The sequence below is a fragment of the Lolium perenne genome, chromosome 3 (genome assembly GCF_019359855.2).
Source record: "Lolium perenne isolate Kyuss_39 chromosome 3, Kyuss_2.0, whole genome shotgun sequence".
Lineage (NCBI taxonomy): Eukaryota > Viridiplantae > Streptophyta > Magnoliopsida > Poales > Poaceae > Lolium > Lolium perenne.
In genome coordinates, this window is record NC_067246.2 from 58,468,325 (window position 1) to 58,474,332 (window position 6,008).

General features: G+C 50.6%; 1 pseudogene; it reads right to left on the bottom strand.

Annotated features, from left to right (window-relative positions):
• Nucleotides 1-4,254: 4,254 nt before the first annotated feature.
• Nucleotides 4,255-5,776, bottom strand: LOC127339226 (pentatricopeptide repeat-containing protein At3g62890-like; annotated as a pseudogene).
• Nucleotides 5,777-6,008: the final 232 nt, after the last annotated feature.

Consider the following 6,008-nt stretch of genomic DNA (forward strand, 5'->3'; position numbering starts at 1 on the left):
CCGCGGGCTCGAGCGCAGGCGTAGCTTGGCAGCCACACTCGGAAAGCGCCGTTGGGCGTTCTGGTCCTGCGCCGTGTCCGTCTTTAGGCGTTTTTCTACGGGAGCGAAGCGCCTGCCGTCGTTGCCTTAAGGCGGAGGAGCAGCACCGGCTGCCGCGTCGGCCGTCGTCACTCGTCCTGGTGCCGTGCCGAGTGCGCGCGACGAGCACGTCGTGATGGGGATGGCCTGGCCATCGGCGATGTTGGGGATTGTCAACGGAATTTAATGCGGTAAGGAATTCTTTCCTTACTTTCCTTCTTCCGTCCGAGCGATTTGCTCTCGGTAGAGTTCTACGTGCTGATAACGTGTTTGAAGTAGAAACGTGCTGATAACGTGTTTGAAGTAGAAGATTTCAGAGAAAGAACACTTGCTTTCATTGATGAATAGGGGGTATTTATACCCCAAGAACAGGTGCCAATCATAGGCGGTTTACAAGGTTCGCGCCCTCTCGGAGGGACGCGGCGTTTGGACAAAATAACTATCTACTTAGCTTAGGATTTAAGCTAATCATACTAACTGCCTAATTAGCTTATGATCTAAGCTATATTCTATTCCTAACAACATGGAGGTATACAATAACTTCTTTGTTTTCTATCACGTCAGCTTACCATGGAGAGTGGAATCACCAATTTGGAACTAAAGTATCACATTTACAAGTACGCGGACAATCAAGTATAAATCTGGTGCGGAATAATCTTTGGAAGAGTTTAGTTTCAGTGAAAGTTAAAAAATTTCACTTTGAAATCCTTACACGGAATCTTACCATGCTTGTGTACTAGCAAACATACATATTCCAATGTCAAGTCAATGTTCACGTTGCAACATCCATAGTGAGGATATTAGACATACTCTTTTTGAGTGTGGAGAGGCAAAGTAAGTGTGGATCAAGCTAGGGCTTTTTGACAGAATTGAAGATGCTCTACATGTTGACAGAGGAACTGATCATTTGAAACAATACAGAGGAAAAGATAAAGGAGACGGTCCTTAAGTTTGCTTGGTACATATGGTGGATGCGAAGATAATTTGTTGATGACAAAAGTACCATCGGCTATCCACGCGACACTATCAATTCAAATAATTGTTACTAATAATATAAGAGCTATGAAGGAAAATTCAGTAAAGTTTAAATAAAAGCCGCATGCATCACTAAGATGCAGATGCTAGGGCTCTCCCATTTCAAAAAAATTAAAAAAATAGAGAAGAGATTGAGCAACTAGAGTAACCTGAGATTTTTTTTTTGTGTTGATAAATGTAGATGCTAGTTATAATCCAGAGACTCACTCAGGTGGAATTGGAGCGGTGATCAGAGATAATGCAAGGAGATTCATTGTTGCATGTAACAACCCAATTCACTATGAGATTGATGCAAATACGATGAGGCAAGAGGTATCAGTAGGGTATTGCACTAGCCAACGAGATCGGATGTTATCGTATACTAGCAAAAGTGCCCGTGCGTTGCACCGGGAGAAAGAAATGACATTATGATGAGGTGCTGCCAGATAAGTGGGTCTTCCTCACCACCGTTGGGCTGAGGATTTTACTCGAAGTGGTAGGTTGTCGGCGCGAGGATTTCCCTCTAGCTAAACTGGATGGCCCATCGCTACCCGCCGGCGTGATGATTCGCTCCAGCTTCATCTAAAGGAGCTAAGGTTTCTGCCAAAATTTTCGTCAACGCTTTTATATGGACCGTTTTACCCTCCCACCAAAACCCATATAACGTACTGGTGCCATCATGCCGTTTGGGACGAGCATCCGTCCGGCGTTTTGCAGTTTAACCCTTCATCTCTGTGTCCTGCTTTCTCCCGTTCCACAGTCAAGCGAGACCGGTTCATACCAAACTCGAATCCTATCGAATCAGATCCAGATTTCTTACCCCCCCCCTCACGAAAATCTAGCCCATATATGATCCTTCCGTCTAAGCGCGATTCTCACAGAAACCCTAGGAAAATGTTTTCGTCGCATATATGCTGAGATAAAGACCAGTATCGACATCAGCCGGCCGTGAGATTGGAGCACCATCTGCATCGTGAATTCGTGAGAGAAATAGAGAGGAGGAGGAGCAACAGCAAACGCGAGCGGAGAGAGAAGTCAGAATTCAGGCTGCGCGCGGGGCTCCGGATGAGCGTGCGACATTGCTCTGCGTGCTCCGTCCCCCATCGTCGAGCTCGTCTCCCTCCCAGGCGGGATCCTGCCACCGGCGCGCGTGGTGAGCCACCCCGCGATGCGGTTTGTTCCCGCCGATCTGCATCCGCGGCGCCTGGGAGACCCGGGGGCTCGCCCGATACCAAACCGCATGTTCCGAGGCGCGTGCGCTACTCTCGGTGTCCTGGAGTGCTCGAAGACAGGTTGCACCGTCAATAGCCGCCTGTCTGTTCCCGAGCCGGCATGTCGCGCACCAATCCGGCACTCGCACTCCACAATGACGTCGTGTTTTGCCTCCTTGTAGTGTGTCTGCCGATCGGGCTAGGGCAAGGGCATCTAGAGCAGGCGCAGGGCATGCGCGACGGCGAAGATCTCCGCCCTCCATGTGAGCAGGTCGTCGATGGCCCGGCGCTCGGCTCGCCACGCACTTCCACCCTCTGTGTTCACGCATGATAGCTTGGCCATGCGCTCCTCGATGGTGGCTTTCACCGCCGCAAGGTCGCGCTCAAGGACCACATCCAGCGGCGAGGTCTCTAACGAGGCCACCAACGCGGCTTAATGGCCAGGCGGTGGTGCATCCTCGATGGCGTCGTGCCACCCGTCGTCCTCCTCCTCCTCATCGATGTCCGGGTCCATCTCCGCTTGCTCCGCGCCCTCTGTCGCCGCCGATCCCCCTCTGCCTCCACGCACTTGCTGCGGAAGAGACCAAGAATATAGATTTAGAAAAATTGAAATACCAATTAGCAACATATATCCAGAACATTTTGCAATTACATATTATCATCAATCTTTATAATTCACAAAGTGTCGTCGGTCTTTTTAACAGTTGATGCGTTTTCATTATAACATTTTACAATTATATATTGTTGTCCATCTTTATAAGTCACATAGTGTTCGTCAGTCTTTACAAAAGAAATTTTAAAAAGTATCGTCGATCTTTACAGTTCAATGTAAATACATATTTTGATTCTTTTCTATTATGTACGCTAGGTAAAGGGGCTCTCTGATCAATAATGCTGTGCTGCAGTGTATCTGTCTAGGTACATTCTTTTCTTAGATATATTAATATTTTGATATAATAGTTGATACTCTCTGCATTTTAATAGGATGCCTATAATATTTTGACAAAGTTAAATTTCATAAAATTTGACCAACTTTATAGAAAGATATGTCAACATTTATAATCCCAAATTAATCAATGTTTTCGGAACCATCATGAAATATATTTTCATAACACATGCAGTAGATTTTGTAGATGTTGATATTTTTTGTATATATTTGATCAAACTTCAAAGCATTTGATTTTGACAAGATATTATAGGGTGATGTTTTAATAATAGGAATTATCTCCTGATTTTCAAAACTCATACATGTTTTTAAATATTTAAAAATACTTCCCAGTCAGCAGTCTAGCGGCTGACCATGGCCCGTCCACAGGGCCCTGGCCGACCAGGCCTAGTCGGTTGACAGCCAGCCGACGAATTCATATTTTTTGCAATTAATTAAAAACATGTATTGTTCTTAAAATTTAACAAGAAGTTTGTATTACGAAAAAAAAAATCTCGCAATTGTAGGCACCCTACTCTGTGAAAGAGTGAGTATTTATCAACTCTTTTTTCTCGGTAGACACCTCTCCCTTCGCTATTGAAGAAACTCTCGGCGAGATGGTCAATCTCAAATTCCAATCCTCGACGCCGGAGGCAAGAGACCCAATGTACGCGTCCCCGCCGGGGGCCAAATTTTCTGTCGACGGGGTTATTCGGTCGGCAGCCTGTGCCGCTGTGCGCCGGTCATCGGAGCTCCCCAAATCCTCTCTCGCCGGCTATTGTTCAGGCAGCCTGTTCATCCCCAAATTCTCTCTCGCCGGTGATTTCTTGGCAGCAGCCGTTTCTATCCGCTCTCGAGACTCCCACGGGCTCTCATGTTCCTCAATTGGATAGAGGCCAATTCCTCACAGTTCCGACCCGTCCACATATGCAATCTTGGCTCTTGTCTCTCACTGCCATTGGTCCATCAGCTCATGTGATTGCTTGGTGATGGTTGCAATTTCGAGCGTATATAAATCGGAAGAAATCGCTATAAAAGGTCGATGTGGGACTATTCAACAGAGAATATCAATAAACCTCTCTGTTATGTTCTTAGGCCGGGAACCACCCTAGTTAATTAAGCCCAGATCTGACAGCCAAGTCGAAGCCCACGAACGCTCCCTGGTCTGCGGCCACGCATCGGCATCGCCCGCGTCAAACCCACGGCCTCGGCCAGCATGCTCCCGTATTGCTCCACTCCAAGCTCGACACCGTGGATGGTGGCCATGGTCCGGAATATCTCCTTGGTGATGCCCAGGAACCCGCCGCCCGCGTGGCGCAAGCGTTGAGGACGCAGATTAAGGTGTGACCTCGTGGGGGCGCACCCCTCGGTCCTGCATCCGGCCGAACAGGCCGACAACCTCCCTGCAGCGGCCGTGGTCCGACAGACCGGATATCATGGCCATGTAGGCGAACACGTCCTGCTCGCGCTCCGGCATGGCCGCGAACACCTGCGTCGCCGCCTCCGGGCTCCCACACTTGGCGTACATGTCCACCAGCGCGGTGGCCACCACCACGTCCATCCCGCTCCTCTTGAGAGAAGCGACGAGTGCGTGCACCCAACGACCCTGCTCCAGCGCCCCGAGCGCGCAGCACGCGGCCAGCGCGCCGACGACGGCCGCCCTTTTAGGCCGCACGCAGGCTCTGAGCATCGCTCTCCAGGCGACGGGTGTCCTGCGGGGCATTCCGTCGAACAGGGCGCGCGCTTCGTCCAGCTGCCCGGCCCTGGCGTAGGCGGTGAGGAGCGAGGTCAAGCAGCAGGCGTCCCTGCTGCAGGCGTCATCTAAGGCGCGGCGCGTGGAGGCGAGGTGGCTGCGGGCGACGTAGGCGTGGATGAGGCCCTTTTGAGACGTAGAGGTGCGCGTCCCATCCGAGCGCGACGGCGAGCGCGTGCAGCGAGCAGACCAGCCGCCGCTTGGAAGAGGGAGGAGCAGGGGTGCAGCGACGACAGTGAGAAGGAAGGAAAAGGTGTAGTTGCTGGGTAGGAAGGCCGGGAGGATGCGGCGGAGGCGCGGGAAGAGCGTGAGTGCGCGGGGAGAGTAGAAGGCCTTGGAGAAGAATGTTGGGCAGAAAGAGGTTGGCGAGGTGGGTTGATGAGGTGAGCAGGTGGGCGTGGAGTTGCCGGAGTTGCGTGGCGGTCAGTAACGGCCGACGGGTGCAAGAGAGCAGCTGCATGCTGCAGCCACGCGACATGGCGAGCCGCCCGCAGGAGCAGCAAAGACTTCGCGCGCGTGGTGGATAGGGAGGTCGGCTCCGAGCGTACTAGTCCACTTCGACGGGACGCGGCTCATGCTCCCATCCCGCCTTCCCGAGCAGGCGGAGCTCAGCTCGCCGGCGACACGCGCCTTAGCTCCCTTACAGACGCGCGCTGCCGCGTGGACCAACAGGCTTGCCTAGCGAAACGTTATAAACTGAACCGGTACGGTGGCAATTGACTGTATTATGCGATTTGGTGGGAGGGTAAAACGGTCCCAAAAAAAGTGTTGACGAAAATTTTGGCAGAAACCTTAGCTCCTTTATTATTAGGTATAGAATCATCCAATCGGACTGTGTGCAGGTTATTGAAGCTTTACAATCGGTTTTTTTCATCTACGGCAACTGCTACAATTTATGATGACATTTATGTTCAGTGCTGTACTTTTTCTAGTTGTGAGTCTAGCTTTCCTAATAGGGAAGAAAACTGTGTGGCTGATCGCTTGTCGAGAGAGAGACAGATTCATACCCGTGAATGTTTGGGCTGAT